Raw genomic sequence first — 17,549 nt, forward strand, 5'->3', positions numbered from 1 at the left:
TCTGTCTGCAATTAGTCCAAACTACAGACGGGTCTCGGGAGCTTGAGAGCGCAGCCTCCCCTCACTCCTCCGCCATCTTCCAACACCACTTGTTACTTTTAAAAGCCTTGTTTAAACTTTCTCTAACTGCTAGTGATTTTGAACACATTTTTTAATATTTGGAGTGGTTGGTCCTGTTGTAAGTGTCTTTCATAGCCTTTGCATATTTTTTGTAGTTTGTCTTTTTCTTGTCAATTTATAGGAGCAGTTTGTATGTTAAAAATGTTAATCCTTATCTTCTCTGTTGCCCATATTTTTCTAATCAGATGTTTGTTTATGATATATTTTGCCCTTCTAACATTTTTGATATTTTATATATTTCAAATATATCTTTTTTTTTTCTTTTATAGCTTCTATATCTCTTGTGTTGCATAAAAAACCCACAAAATGAAAAGACAACATACTAATTGGGAGAAGATATTCACTGATAATACACCTCACAAGGGGATAACTTGGGAGCGAGAGATCCCAGCCCCAGACCAGACTGCATAGCCCAGGGTCTCAGGGCGAGGAAGATAAGTCCCCATAACTCCTGGCTATAAAAGCCAGTGGGGGGTGGGGCAGCAGAAGAAACTGCTGGCTTTTTAGAAGACTCTGCTTAAAAGGTCTGCATGGTCTTGGAATGTACACAAACCCACCTACTCTGAGATTCAACCCCAGGGCAACAGTTGGAAGGGCACTAGTTGCATATGGGGAATGAGAAAAGTGACAGGATATGGGGTGAGTGCCAAGCAAATCTCCAGAAGCCAGGCAGCAACATTTTTCCCTCTCCAAGCCCTCCGCCCACACAAAGCCACAAAGCAGAAAAGCAGGTTCCCCCGCTCTGGTGATTACCTAAGGCTCCACCTTATACAATTTAGAGGTTCCTTTTCTATAATAGGCCACACTACTAAGACAGGGAGTCAAAGCAGCTCTACTTAACACACAGAAGCAAACAAAGGGAGGCTGTCAAATTTTGGAGACCAAGAAATATGGCCCAAATAGAAGAAAAAAGCAAATCCCCCAAAAGAACAAACCAAAACCGAGATAACCAACCTATCAGATGCAGAGTTCAAAACACTGGTGATCAAGATTCACAAAGAACTCACTGAGTATGGCAACAACATAAAGGAAGAAATGAAGGTCACACTAAGTGAAAAAAGAAAAATTTACAGGAACTCAAAAGTGAAGGGAAAGAAGCCAGGATTCACGTCAATTATTTGGAACATAAGGAATAAGCATTCAATCAGAACAGCAAGAAGAAACAAGAATTGAAAGGGGAAAAAAAATGAGGATAGTATAAGAAACCTCTGGGACATATCCAAATATACCAACATCTGAATCATAGGGATGCCAGAAGGAGAAAAGAAAGAGCAAGAAATCAAAAACTTATTAGAAGAAATGAAAGAAAACTTCCCTAATTTGGCAGGAAATAGATGTACAAGTCCAGGAAGCACAGAGAGTTCCAAACAATTTGTACCCAAAGAAAACCACACCAAGACAAATCATAATTAAAATGCCAAAGGTTAAAGATAAAGAGAGAATCTTAAAAACAGCAAGGGGAAAGCAGAGAGTTACCTACAAAGAAGTTCCCATAAGACTATCAGCTGATTTCGCAAAAGAAACTTTGCAGGCAAGAAGAGACTGGCAAGAAGTATTCAAAGTGATGAAAAGCAAGGACCCACAACCAAGACTACTCTATCCAGCAAAGCTATCATTTAGAATGGAAGGGCAGATAAAGTGCTTCCCAGACAAAGTAAAGCTAAAGGAGTTCATCATCACCAAGCCATTATTATATGAAATGTTAAAGGAACTTATTTAAGAAAATGGAGATCAAAACGATGAACATTAAAATGACAACAAACTCACAACTATCAACAACTGAATGTAAAAAATAAAAATAAAATTCAACTAAACAAACCAGAATAGGAACAGAATCATAGGTTTCAGGGTCATTTGGAAGGTTATCAGCTGGGAAGGGGAAGGGGAAAAAATGGGGAATTGGTGTGGAGATTAAGAAGCATTATTGGTTGGTGCAACATAGACAGGGGAAGTTAGCAATAATATAGGAAAAGGTGAAGCCAAAGAACTTATATACATAACCCATGGACATGAACTAAGGGGAGTGGGATTGCTGGAGGGAAGGGGGGATACTGGGCAGAGGGGAGCAAAGGGGAAAAAACTGGGACTACTATAACATCATAATCAATAAAATATACTTTAAAATAAAAATAATAATAATTTTTGAAAAAGACATGTGCGAGAATATTCAGAGCACTCTTCATAATAGCCAAAAACTGGTGAGAAGAAAGACTAATGTCCAGCATAGATATGTAAATTGTGTCACATTCATACAATGTAACACTGTACAACAACAATGACATGGACAATCTCACAAAAATAATATTGAAAGAAGAAGTCAGACATTGAAAAGAGCATACTGTATAATTCTGTTTATATATTTTAAAATAAACAAAACTAATTTATGGCATTAAGAAGGCAGCGTAGCCCTGGCCAAGTGGCTCAGTTGGTTGGAGCATTGTCCCTTACACCAAAAGATTGTGTGTTTTAATCTTAGTTCAGGGCTCATATCAAGAGTTGCGTTTGATCGCCTATTGGAGCACATACAAAAAGCAGCTGATGTTTCTCTCTCACATCAATCTCTGTTTGTCTGTCTCTTTCTCTTTCCCTTCGTCTGTCTCTAAAATTAATACGTATATTGTTGGATGAGGACTTTTTAAAAGAAGTCAGTGGAGATGTTACTTTTAGAATGGAGTGCAAAAAACCTTTTGGGGTTGCTGGTCATATTCTGTTTTTAATCTGTGTGCAGGTTTAATGGGTGTGTTCCCTGTGTGATTTATTATTTCTACACTTTTCTATAAGTATAATATAAAATGTTAATAAGATGCACATGAAAACTTGCACACAGATGTTTGTAGCAGCTTTATTCATAATTGCCAACAGTTGGAAGCAACCAAGATGTCCTTCAGTAGGTTAATGGGTAAATAAATTGTTCTACATCTAGACAATAAAATATTATTTGGTGACAAAAAGAAACGAGCTTTCAAGCCATGAAAGACATGGAGGAACCTTCAATGCACATGACTAAGTGAAAGAAGCTAATCTGAAAAGGTACATACTTTATGATTCAAACTATCTGACATTCTGGAAAAGGCAAAACTAGAGAGACATTAAAAAGAACAGAGATTGTCAGAGGTTTGGGGAAAGAGGGACAAATAAGAGGAGCACAGAAAATTTTTAGGGCAGTGAAACTATTTTGCCTGATATTGGGTTGGCCAAAAAGGTTTTTTTCTTCGTAAAATGACACTAGTTGAGATTAGTTGTCTATAACTTCATTATAAACAACTTTGTTAGAGTATATTGTGACAGCTGTCATGTCAGTGTGAATTTTTTAAAAACTTATTAAAACTGAGGACATTTTTGTAGCCACAATAAATATTGAAGATGGAAGAAAATACGCAACATTTTTAGCATATTATGCTTTATTATTTCAAGAAAGGTAAGAAGCACCACTGAAACACACAAAAAAAGATTTGTGCAGTGTATGGAGAAGGGGCTGTGACTGAGCAAATGTGTCAAAAGTGGTTTTCAAAGTTTCATGCTAGAGATTTCTTGCTGAACAATGCTCCACGGTTGGGTAGACCAGTTGATAGCAATCAAATCGAGACATTAATTGAGAACAATCAATGTTATACCACGCAGGAGATAGCTGACATACACAAAATATCCAAATCAATAAAGTTATTGGGAAAAATGAAAAATGTGTCTTTTATTTTATGGAAAAACTGAACAGATTTTTGGCCAAACCAATACTAAAGTAGTGAATTTATGTCATACATTTGTCCAAACCCACAGGAAGTAAACCACCAAGAGTGAATTCTAATGTACAGAATGGACTTTGGGTGATGATGTGTCAATGTGGGTTCATCTGTTGTCACAAGGGAACCACTCTGGTGCAGGATGTTTATAGTGGGGAGCAAAAGGTGTGGGAAATATTTGTACCTTCCACTCAGTTTTGCTATGAACCTAAAACTGCTCTAAAAAATAAAATCTATTTTTAAAGAGATTTACTTTCTTCCTGATAATTATGCCAAGGCATTTATTAAATTTTCCAGTGAAATAAAATCTTTGTGATTTAATAAATTCTCACATATACTGATGTATGTGTCTAGATTCTTTATTCACTCCAACTGATATATTTATCTATTCATCAATTCCTGAGTGAAAATTATACTAATACTGTAGTTTTACAGTGTATTCTGATATCTGGAAAACAAGCCCCCTTCTTGTTATTCCTCATTTTCACACTTTTCTTAACTACTATCAGGGATTAACTCTTGCATATAATATTTTTTAAAAATTTTCTGGGTGGACCCTGTTTGGTAATAATTCCTTCCTCTCAGACTTAAGACCCTTTATAATCTTATAAAGAAAAATAGGCAAAGGTCTCGAGCTCCTCTAGCTGCTTCAAGCTGGACATGGTTGTTGTCCTACCTACCCTTGGGTCCAGAAATCCCTAATAAGAGTGGGGTTGTGGAGGGGAGGGTGACCTTCCAACATGGGGAAGGATCTTGCAGACTCCAGGTCAGTTGGCTGTCCCCAGACAACGACATGCTTGGTTTAACAGGCTGGCGTCCTTGTTGTATTCTGGGGGCAGCAGATTTGGCAACAGGGTTAAAAGGCATCATTAAAAGCACAACCACTAGAGGACAAAGGCAGGGATTAATTTTTCAATGTCCCACATTAGGGAAAAAAAAAGCTTCTTTGGAGGAAGTGTGCATGGCACATCACACCTGTCCAAAGCCCTTTTGCTCATTATACTTAGTTTGGCTGAGGGGAATATTTTAGGTTTCCCCCCCACTCTCAGACCTCTGGGCTCTTTCTGTCCAAGCCATTAGGATAGAAAAGAGAAACCAGTTTTAAAGTGAAGCCCACAGACCACCCCATTCTTCACCAACCCAGCCACTGAGTTCAGCCAAACCCTTGAGTCTCAGGAGGCAGCGATGCAGACAGGATTAAGTGAGGCCTATATATACAGACAATCACTCAGGTAATAAGATTATAGGCTTACGACCTATGAAAACAGAACACACGTGTTAATTTATGCAACATAACCCACAAACTAGTCTCTAAATCTGCGAGGCTGTCTTATTGGGAAGACATCCAGTTGCAAGGCATTTGACATTCTTCTTGCCTGTAAATTAAGCATCTTTGATGATGTCATAGACCTAGTTTAACTTTCAAATGAAAACAAACTTTAATTGAAAATAAACTTTAAAGACAGTTAGCTGCATTACTTTATAGTCTACCACCGAGCATTGTGATTTTACTTGAATCGTGATTTTTCTCCTTAAGATTACCCTCCTTGTCATTAAAGAGACTGCATCAAGTCCAGTTTAAATTTATCCTGTTCATTTGTATAAACACAACAAGAGCAGCAAATGATCACATATGATCTTTAAGTCTGCTTTGCTGGGACTTACACAGGAACCTTTAGGGTGACTTTCAGTCTGCCCTTCAGGGCACAGAAGCTGAGCCACATACCTGCCATTCAGCCTTGCCTCTAAACACCTGTCTTTTCCAAGTCCTTCAGGTTTTCCTTTGTGCCTTAAGGTTCCTTCTAGCCATCGTTCAGGAAAGCAACCTTCGTTCCTTCCCAGGAAAGATTGCCATGAACCGCACAACCAACCAAGGTACCAGGCCTTTTTCCTTGTAGGTTTTTATTACCTTCGAAAGTCAATCTCAGTTCCTCAGGGCTTTTTGGTGACAACCAGAGCCCAGGCATATCTCCTTTAGGCATGACATTCCAGTCAAAGTCTTGGTTAACAAAACCTCTATTAAAAACTGGTCTTATTGAGCCCTGGCTGCTGTGGCTTAGTGGATTGAGTGTCTGCCTGCAAGCCAAGTGTCGCTGGTTCGATTCCCAGTCAGGGCACATTACCAGGTTGCAGGTCAGGTCCCCAGTTGGGGGCGCGAGTGAGAGGCAATCATACAATGATGTTTCTCTCCCTCTCTTTCTCCTTTCCCCTCTCTCTAAAAATAAAAAAATAAAATAAACAAACAAATAAATAAATAATTTAAAAAATTGTCTTATTAGTTTTATGCAAAGAATCTTATGTCATTACTTATGTCTTCAGAATGCCAAATTGTGGAGGGATCAGGTAGGAAGAAAAATATACAATGTGAAGAAAAATCTTTGTCTTCCTAATATTCACTTAAATTGCATTTCCATGCCTTATACTTTCTTTTGTTCACTTTCCTACATGTGAAGTTTTTTTGGGGGGGGTGGCAGTGGGGATTTGCTGGCTTATTTATTTATTTATTTTACTTATTTTTTTTTTGCACTAAACATTTTTTTGTCTGTTTTTCTATTACAGTTGTCGCACTTATTTTTCCCCCATTGTTCCCTCCAACCCCACCCACCCCTTTTCCCACAGTCAATCCCAACCCCGTTGTCCATGTCCATGGGTCATTTATACATATTCTTTGACTAGACCCTTCCCCTTCTTACCTCGTTCTCTCCCTTCCCCTTCCGCACTTGTCACTGTTAGTCTGCTCCTTGTTTACATGGCTCTGGTTCAGTTTTGCTCGTTTGTCTGTGGTGTTCACTAGTCTCCTGTATTAGGTGATATCATATGGTATTTGTCTTTCATTGCCTGGCTTATTTCACTAAGCATAATTCTCTCTAGTTCCATTCATGTTGTCGCAAATAGTAGGAGTCCCTTCTTTTTTTCTGCTACATAGTACTCCATTGCATAAATGTACCACAGTTTTTTGATCCACTCATTTACAGATGGGCTGTCAGGCTGTTTCCAGCACTTGGCTATTGTAAATAGTGCTGCTATGAACATAGGGGTGCATAGGTTCTCTTGAATTGGAGTTTCAAGGATTCTTCGGGTATAATCTTAGCAGTGGCATTGCTGGTTCATAAGGCGGTTCCATTTTTAGTTTTTTGAGGAAATTCCATATTGTTTTCAATAATGGCTGGATCAGTCTGCATGCCCACCAGTAGTGCACTAGGGTTCACTTTTCTCCGCATCCTTCCCAGCACATGTTGTTTGATTTGTTGATGATGGCCATTCTGACTGGTGTGAGGTGGCATCTCATTGTGGTTTTTATTTTCATCTCTCTGATGGCTAGTGACATTGGGCACCCTTTCATATGCTTATGGACCTTCTGTATGTCCTCCTTGGAGAAGCGTTTGTTCAGGTCCTTTGCCCATTTTTTAATGGGATTGTCTGTTTTCTTGGTGTTGAGACTTATATGTTCTTTATATATTTTGGAGCTCAATCCCTTGTCTGAGGTATCATTGGCAAATATATTTTCCCATATTGTTGTTTCCCTTTACATCTTGTTGATGTTTTCTTTTGCTGAGCAGAACTTCTTTAGTTTTATGTAGTCCCATTTGTTTATTCTTTCCTTTATTTCCCTTGCCTTAGGAGATATATTGGCAAAAATATTGCTACGTGGGATATCTGAAATTTCCCTGCCTATGTTTTCCTCTAGGGCAGCGGTTCTCAACCTGGAGGTCGAATGACCATTTCACAGGGGTCGCCCAAGACTATCGGAAAACACATATATAATTACATATTGTTTTTGTGATTAATCACTATACTTTAACTATGTTCAATTTGTAACAATGAAAATACATCCTGCAGATCAGATATTTACATTACAATTCACAGCAGTAGCAAAATTACAGTTATGAAGTAGCAACAAAAATAATTTTATGGTTGAGGGTCACCAAAACATGAGGAACTATATTAAAGGGTCGCGGCATTAGGAGGTTTGAGAACCACTGCTCTAGAACTTTTATGGTGCCACAGCTTACATTTATGTCTTTGATCCATCTTGAGCTTATTCTGGTGTGTGGCATAAGTTGGTGGTCTAGTTTCATTTTTTTGCACATCCCTGTCCAGTTCTCCCAGCACCATTTGTTGAAGAGGCTCTTCTCATTCCATTTTATGTTTCTTCCCCCTTTGTTGAATATTAGTTGACCATAGAGGCCTGGGTTTATTTCTGGGCTCTCTATTCTGTTCCATTGATCTATATATCTGTTCTTATGCCAGTACCAGGCTTTTTGATTACAGTGGCCTTGTAGTATAGTTTGATGTCAGGTATTGTGAGTCCTCCTATTGCATTCTTCTGTATCAAGATTGCTGTGGCTATTTGAGCTCTTTTTTGGTTCCATATAAATTTTTGAAGTATTTGTTCTAGGTCTGTGAAATACTTGCTGGTATTTTAATAGGGATTGCATTGAATCTATAAATTGCTTTGGGTAGTATGGACATTTTATTGATGTTGATTCTTCCCATCCATGAACATGATATATGTTTCCATTTATTTGTATCTTCCTTAATTTCTTTCTTCAAGGTTATGTAGTTTTCTGAGTACAGGTCTTTTACCTCCTTGGTTAAGTTTATTCCTAGGTACTTTATTTTTCTTGTTGCTATAGTAAATGGGATTTTTTTTCTAGTTTCTGTCTCTGATATTTTATTGTAGATGTACAGAAATGCCTTCTATTTCTGAACATTGACTTCATACTCTGCTATTTTGCCAAATTTACTTATTAGGTTGAGTAGTTTTTTCATGGATTCTGTTGAGTTTTCTATGTACACTATCATGTCATCTGCAAATACTGACAGTTTTACTTCCTCTTTTCCAATTTGGATGCCTTTTATTTCTTTTTCTTCTCTGAATCATATGGCTAGAACTTCCAATACTATGTTGAATAGGAGTGTAGAGAGTGGACATCCTTGTTTTTTCCTTTTCTTAGGGGTAATGCTTTCAGTTTTTGCCCATTGAGTATGATGTTGGTTTCAGGTTTCTCATATACGGCCTTTATTATGTTGAGGTATGCTCCCTCTATTCCCATTTTGCTGAGTATTTTCATCATAAATGGGTGTTGTACTTTATTAAATGCCTTTTCAGCATCTACTGATAAAATCATGTGGTTTTCGTCTTTCATTTTGTTTATGTGGTATATTACGTTTTCTGATTTGTGAATATTAAACCATCCTTGCAACCCTGCGATGAATCCCATTCGATCATGGTGTATGATCTTTCTAATGTGTTGCTGAATCCAGTTTGCCAATATTTTGTTGAGGATTTTAGCATCTATGTTCATCAATGATATTGGCCCGTAGTTTTTTTTCTTTGTTGTGTCTTGACCTGGTTTTGGAATTAGAGTAATGCTGGCTTCATAGACTGAGTTTGGGAGTCTTCCCTCCTCTTGGAATATTTGGAATAGTTTGAGAATGATAGGAGTTAGTTCTTCCCTAAATGTTTTGTAAAATTCACCTGTGAATCCATTCGGTCCAGGGTTTTTGTGTGTCGAGAGTTTTTTGATTACTGCTTCAATTTTACTAGTTGTTATTGGTCTGTTCAGGCTCTCTGATTCTTCTTGATTCAGTTTTGAAAGACTGTATGTTTCCAGAAATTTTTCTGTTTCATCTAGGTTGTCAAATTTCTTGTGATACAGTTATTCGTAATAATTTCTTACAATTGTTTGTATTTCTGTGGTATCAGTTGTGATTTCTCCTCTCTTGTTTCTGACTTTATTTATTTGGGTCCTTTCTCTTTTTCTTTCTTTCTTTCTTTCTTTTTTTTTTTTTTTTTTGATGAGCCTCGATAAAGGCTTGTTGATTTTGTTTATATTTTTAAAGAAACAGCTTCTGGTTTTATTGATCTTTTGAATTGTTTATTTAGTCTCTATGTCATTTAATTCTGCTCTGACCTTGGTGATTTCCTACCTTCTACTCACTGTGGGCTTTGTTTGTTGTTTTTCTGTATTTATTGTAGCTGTAGGGTTATATTTTTTCTATGATTTTCTTCTATCCCTTTTAGGTAGGCCTGTATTGCTATAAAATTTCCTCTCAAGACTGCTTTCGCTGTGTCCCATAAGTTTTGGGTTGTTGTGTGTTCATGATCATTAGTTTCAAAAAACTTTTTGATTTCTTCCTTGATGTCATAGTTAACCCATTTATTATTTAATAGCATGTTATTCATTCTCCATGAGTTGAACGTTTTTGAGTGTTTTCCTTGAGTCTGATTTCCAGTTTCAAGCTGTTGTGATCTGAGAAGATTCTTGATGTAATTTCAATTTTCTTGAAAATTTTGAGGCTTGTTTTGTGTCCTATCATGTGGTCTATCTTTGAAAATGTTCCATGTGTGCTTGAAAAGAATGTATATTATGCTTCTTTGGGGTGAAAATTTCTATATGTATCAACTAGGTCCATTGGATCTAGTGTTGTTCAATGCTTCAATATCCTTGGTTTTCTTTGCCTCAAAGATCTGTCCATTGTTGACAATGGGGTGTTAAAATACCCTATTATCAGTGCGTTGCTCTCTATATCCTTACTGAAGTCTTTCAAATTTTTCCTTACATTTTTGGGTGATCTTATGTTGGGTGCATATATGTTTAAAAGGATTATATCATCTTGATGGATTTTTCCCTTATGTGTATGAAATGTCCTTCTTTGTCTTTTTATGGCACTTGCTGTGAAATCTGTTTTTATGATATAAGTATTGCTACCCCAGCTTTTTTTTTTCATGTCCATTTGCTTGAAATATTTTTTTCCATCCCTTCACTCTCAGTCTGTGATATCTTTTGTTTTGAGGTATGTCTCTTGTAGACAGCATATATGTGGGTCATACTTCCTAATCCATTCAGCTGCCCTATATCTTTTGATTGGTGCATTTAATTCCTTTACATTTAAGGTTATTATTGATAGGAACTTATTCAATGTCATTTTTTTCCCTTGTACTTATGTTCCTCTGTTTCTCTCTGTTTCTTCATCTTTTTAAAGCAGACCCTTTAGTATTTCTTGCAATGCTGGTTTGGTGGAGATGTATTATTTTTAGCCTTCTTTTGTTTGGGGAACTCCTTATTTCACCTTGCATTTGAATTAAAGCCTTGCTGAGTAGAGTAGTCTTGGTTGTAGGCCTTTGTTTTTCATTGCTTGGAATATTTTTTGCCATTCCCTTCTGGCTTGTAGTGTTTCTGTTGAGAAATCTGATGATAGCCTTATCAGAGCTCCCTTGTATGTTACTAGCTGTTTCTTTCTTGTTGCTTTTAGGATTCTCTTTTTTTCTTTCAATATTGCCATTTTAATTATGATGTATCTTGGAGTGGTCCTATTTGGGTTCATCTTCATTGGAACCCTCTGTGCTTCCTGGGCTTGCGTGACTTTTTCTCTCATTAAGTTGGGGAGTTTTCTGTCATTACTTTTTCAAAAAGGTTTTCTATCCCTTGCTCCTCTTCTTCTCCTTGTGGTATTCATTCCTATGTTACGGATATTATTACGTTTCATGTTGGCCTGCAGCTCTCTTAAAACTGCTTCATTCTTTTTTAGTCTTTTTTGTTTTGTTGCACTGTCTGCGAATTTTTTTCTACGTTGTCCTCCAGCTCACTGATCTGATTTTCTGCTTCCTCTAGCTGCTTTTAATTTCTTCTATTGTGTTCTTCAATTCATAAATTGTATGCTTCATTTCCTCCTGGCTCTAATCGATAGCTTCTGTGTCCTTTTTCATGCTGGTGTAATTCTCAGTAAGTTCCTTGTAGTTTCCCTGGAGTTCTTTGTAGTTTTCTTTGAGCTCATAAAGTCATTGAGCTTCTCTATAATCCACGTTTTGAATTCCACGTCTGATAGTTTGCTTTCCTCTATTTCATTTAGCACTCTTTCTGGGGATTCCTCTTTTCCTTTCGATGGGGAGTTGTTTCTCTGTCTCCCCATTTTTGTGACTCTTCTTGTTTGATGCTGCTTCTTAGATTCATCTGCACTTCCTGGATCTGCCCCTGGTGGCATCAGATCATGTACCAGTCTGAGCCTAGGCAGGGTGTTGGAAACTACCAGATATCTACTGCCTTTGTCTGTCTCCTTTAGTTGTTAATCTATTCAATCTGTGATCAGCCATCAGGCTTAAGCACCGAGGGTGGGGTGGATTAATTCCTGTGGGAGGGGCTTTTGCTTCCCCTCCAGCTGATGCCACTTGGAGGAGAATGGTCTGCCAGCAGTGTGGAGAATGAGTCAGCACTGGAGCCTGGTCAGCTGCTGCCTCAGTTCTCTCTTCAAAGTCACTGCCCCAAATTCCCCCCAAGCGTCTCTAGTCCTCTCTGCCATTCCTCTGCTTGAGCCCAGGGTAAGTGGGTGCCAAAATATTTTCTATGTGATCCCTTTAAGAGCTCTTTGTCTCCAATCGTTTCTTTCAGGCCAGCAAAAACACGCTGTGGCTTTTTACTTTTTACAGCTGGCTGCTATTTTAATGTCTGCTCTGTTGCTATAAGCTGGGAAGTCCAGCTGGGGTTTTAGACTCTGCCATTCTCAGGGGAACCTCCCCCCACCCCCCCAACTGCTGAACTGTTTCTCAGTCCCTTCATCCGCCACCTGTCCGAGTCCACCTAGCCCTTTCGTGTCTCTGCACTTTCTACCCATCACGTTGTGATGAAGTGGCCTTTTCTGTCTCTCTGTGGTTATAGACGTCTCTCCAACTAGTGTTCAGTTGGTTATTCCAGATGATGTCTCCACAATTAAGTTGTAATTCCAGACTGGTTCTGGAAGGAGGTTAGTGTAGCTTCCACTTACTCCTCTGCCATCTTGGATCTCTCGCATATAATCTTTATTTAAAGATTTAAATAAAATCTTTATTTTAAAAGTCTTTAAAACTTTTGGTTAATACAATTTTATTATACTTACAATTTGAAGCAAATTGACATTTTAACTATATTAGTGTCTTCCCCCACTGGGTCATATCTTTTCTTTTTTCTGAAGCAGCAAGTTTATGATAAAATTTGGAAGAACTAAATAGTTTAATAAGAACCAACACAAACATGGGAAAAAAGAAGAGCAGGGAGGGAAGAAAGGACCCCAGGAAAAAGGAGCCAGTCTCTGAAGTTTTATTCAAGTGGGGGAATGAGGGGTGGACCCACAGAGAGGGTGGCCTTTTCTCTTTATCTTCAGAGGGCTCCAGGCTGTCCTCTAAGCTCAGCAGGTATTTTAGGTAAGATGCTTCTGAAAGCCACAGAGATGCTGGATATCCTCCTGCAGTGAATCCTGTGCAGAGGACATGGCAGCAGTCTGCATACCTCACCATCCACTGGACAAGTCCTCTCACCTGCATACACAGCGTGTATTCATGGCACCCCTCTCACCACAGCTGTTTGTGTCCATCCTCTGGCTGACCTCCCACACTATGCAGGGTCTTCTGCCCTCATGGCTGAACCTTGTGTGTTGCTGCGGCTGTTGGGACCAGGGTCAGGGCCTTACCCTAATGTATGGCCCTTCACCTTGGCTTTCCTGGTCTTCAGATCAGGCATGTGCCCATCACTTTGTCATACTTTCTTCCTGTTACTGCCTACTGGATCTTGTCTTGCTCAAATCCCAGATTCTTCATTATCTCTTATTACCTTGGCGGGGAGGGAGGAGAGAAAGAGAGAGAGAGAGAGAGAGAGAGAGAGAGAGAGAGAGAGAGAGAGAGAGAGAAACATCGATTGGTTGCCTCCTGTATGCATCCCGACAGAGAATGGATCCTGCAACCTAGGTATATGCCCTTATTACCGAACAGCAATTGGGGGTCCTGCTGCCAACCACCACCCTCTAGGCAAAATTCCAGAGGCAAAGTTTTGGTGATAAAGAAAAGCATCTTTATTCAAAATCTTCACAATTGTGAAATAACAGATTTCCACATGCTTTAGTCACTTAAGCCTATCAATTAAGGCTAAACTCTTTAACACCCAAATTCTCCTATCTTTTGCCCTGTTAGTTTTAATTATCTTATTTCTATAGGGTTAGTTTACAAACTATAACAACATAAGCTACAAAAGCTACACAATTTTGGAAGAATGGCAGGCTTCTACCTCAGAGGTCATCTCCTCTAGAACACCCAAAGAATAACCCTGCCATCCTCTGCCAGGCCAGCCCAACCCTACACTGTGCCAGTCGCTTCTGCTACAGCATGATCATCCAGGCAACCCTGAGGAAGAGAGAGAGCCAGACAGACTCTCAGGAAGCCCAAGAGCCCTTCTTTTATTTCAAGTCTTCTAGCCCGTAATTCCATGCGTTCTTGAGGCATTCAGCTTCTCAGCCAATACTGTCCAAAGCTGTTTACCACTGCCTTGGGCAACCTCCCCCTAGGGTCCCTGCCCACTTCTCCCCAGTGATCTGGTCAGATCTCTTTGTATCACCCTGATCAGAGACTTAATCTGTAAACTTTTGGTGTATGGGATGATGCTCCAACCGAGCCACCTGACCAGGGCCTCAAATAACTTTATAATATTTGAGTAATTTAAGCTCTTCATACAGTAGACTTCTTAAAAAAGTCTAGAGGAATCCCACCGATTAATGGCTTTGATAGCCACCTCTGTCCTGGTTGGAATGTGCTGGGCCGATATCATCTTGGCAAAGTTTCCATGGCCAATGCTGTTCAGGAGCTCATAATTGACCAATATGGGTCTTCCTGTCAGCAGAGATAACTGCATGGTCATTTGACATGGTGACTTGCTAACTACACTAACTGACAATACTATCAAGCTAACTAGGCTTATTAACTATCCTAACAAACAAAACTAACTATGATAACTAACAATGTTAACTATGCTAGAAATACTGATAAGCAATGCTAACTATATTAATTATACCAATATTAACTGTACTAACTATGCTAATAAATAATACTGGTAAATAATGCTAACTATACTAACTGTACTAATAATGATAAGTAACAATACTAATAAACAATGTTAACTATACTAACTATACCAACTATATTAACTTTAAAAATTCTAAAGAATATAAAGAAAAATTAAAAATGAGAAGAGAAAAAAGTGAAAGAGAATAAGAAAAATAAGAAAAGAAAAGTAATAAAGATCCCTGGCTGGGTGGCTCAGTTCATTGAACATTGTCTGTGAATCGAAAGGTTGTGTGTTCAATCCCCAGTCAGGGCACATTCCTAGTTTGCGGGTTTGATCCCAGTTGGGGCATGTATGTATTGGAGACAACCAGTCGATGTTTCTCTCTCACAATTATGTTTCTCTTTCTCTCTCTCTCTCTCTCTCTCTCTCTCTCTCCTTTTCTCTCTCTAAAATCAATAAGAATGTCCTCAGGTGAGGTTTAATAATAATATTATAATAAAGAAAAATGAGGAAGAAAAGAGTAAAGAAATTTAAAAAGAAACAAAATAGGGGAAGAAAGCATTAAAAATAAAAATAAAATAAAAGCTATCCAAGGCCAACAGGTCACCACAAACAGCTTTCTAGGTTGTAAAGGACAAAAACTGCAGCCCAGCCAGGGCCTTAGATAGGAGTGGTTTGTAATTCTATCATAACGGCGCCTTATGAAGCAAGAGCAAGAAATGGACTAGTTATAGCTGAGAATAAATCACAGTTGTTTTCTCACTCTTTGGTCTCAAGACAGGGTCATATCTTTTCATATGTCCACATTTTGTTTTATATCCTTCATAAGAATTTACCGTTTTTTTTTTTTTCATATAGGTCTTGTGCCTTCCTGGTTAAATTTATTTCCAAGTCTTTTCTTTTTACTGCTATTAAGATTATGTTATTTTTCCTGTTACTGTCTCTGTTTTCTCTATTATCTTGCTAGAATGGAGAAAGGCTATTGGTTTATGTGTGTTTATGAAGCAGCAGGGCACTTAAGAGCATAAAATGGAGAAGAAATGTAACTTTATTTATTTGTAATTCAATTTAACTTTTTATTTTTAACTCCCTTTGTACTAGGAAGAAGAAATTCAGTCCCATCTGGCTTCTCCCAGCTTTTCTCCAAGGGGGTTTAAAGTCTATGGCGTTTTTACATAGTGCCAGGAGGCAAAAGGACACTGAGTCCCTAACCTCTGTCTCAGATGGCATCCCCTGAGATGCCATCATTTCTTTCATTGGTTCTGTCTCGTTTCCTCTCTGCTGTATTGTCCTTTTTCCTTTCTGAAATATTCCTCTCTCTCTCTCTCCCAGCCTCAGGCATGTGGGAAACATTCACTCACCTCCATATTCCACCAGACAATGGGCAAATCCCTATCACCTCCTCTCTGTCCAGACAGAGACGAAGCATCTTCAGATCTTAGTATTTCCCCGGGCTCTACCCAGGAATCAAGACACAGGTCCCCTCTGCCTTTGGACCCCACAAACCTATGTGGAGTCCTGCCCTTGGTTGAGGAGACTGCAGCATGGGTTCCCCTTTCTCAGACCTGCCACATCTTCTTACTTCTTGTTCCTCCTCATCCTCCTCCCTATGCAAGAGTGCAGAATCTTTTCCATTCTCATTATTTATTCTCTCAAGTTGGGGTTCATGCCATGAGTTATTCAAAAACTCAAAAACTAAGAGAAGATTTGTTTTCTCTCCTCCTGCTTCCTCATCCCTCCCGTGAGGCAACAAATTCACAGCAGTCTCGCTTAAGTAAGAGAAGGGCTGTTGGAGATAACATTTATGAATTATTATCCCAGAGGAAGCAGAAAGGGATCACTTCTAAAGAGAGAGGGATAGTGCCTCCCCTGAAACTTGAGGAAAGGTGGTGAGGATGAGCGTGGCTGTAGCTGTTTCTACCTAAAGATGAGAAATGAAGAAATGTGAGGGATATCATGCATGATGGGCTCACGTCAGTCAAAATGTAGGAGGACATGTGAGTGACATCATGAGATTGGAAGCATCAATCTCTAAGAGCACTAGGAAAATGGAGAGGGACTTGACTGGGCAGAAGACGTGTGAAGTAATCAGTGGGTGAACTGGGCCTATGGACTTTGGAATAGGAACAAAGAAGATGGTCAGTAGCATCTTTTTAGAACAGGATCTTGTTGGGTTGGAGAGGCAGAGCAAGGAAATGGAGATCACCATTTGTAGCAGATACTGATGCCGACTGCCTTGTCCCCTTTGGAGAGCCAGGCTGCCCACCCCCAGTTGCTGAGTGTGGTTACTAAGGGCTCAAAGCTACCCCCTTCTGCAATAATTTGCCCTCAGAGAATGGAAGCTGTTTTGACTGGGAGATCATTCCCAGACCCCTGGGAGAAGCCAGCACTCAGTAGCTGAAAGACCAGGGAGCACAAAGGGCTGGCCTGTGGGATCTCCCTGTGGGATCATGTTAACATTAGGCTCCAGATGAGACCCCACCCTTGCCTGATTTCTTCCTCTGCTCTATCCTACTTCCTTCAAAATCCTTGCCTGGGCTCTGCTTCTAGGAAACCCAGCTTAAAACAATGATGTAGTTCATTTGGGAGGTCCAGACTGGATAAGGACCAGGGAGGTGTTGAAAGGCTGGGCAAGAGACTGAGGGACTGGAGTATCATTTAGGTCATGGAGCAGTTATAGAGAAGATGAAGGAGTGGGACAGCTAGCTGCAAGGATGGGGAGATGTGGTTGGGAAAGGGACATTGAAGGTAAAGCCATTCAGAGTGTGACGAGGTCCAGGGGATAGCCATGCAGAGGATGGTGTGGAGGATTCAGTCACTAGAGAGATGCAGTCACCAATCAGAGAGGCTAGGCTGTCCATGGGGTGTCCACTGGGTGTCC

Source organism: Furipterus horrens, unplaced genomic scaffold (genome assembly GCF_987537825.1).
Source record: "Furipterus horrens unplaced genomic scaffold, mFurHor1.1.pri manual_scaffold_5, whole genome shotgun sequence".
Taxonomy (NCBI): Eukaryota; Metazoa; Chordata; class Mammalia; order Chiroptera; family Furipteridae; genus Furipterus; species Furipterus horrens.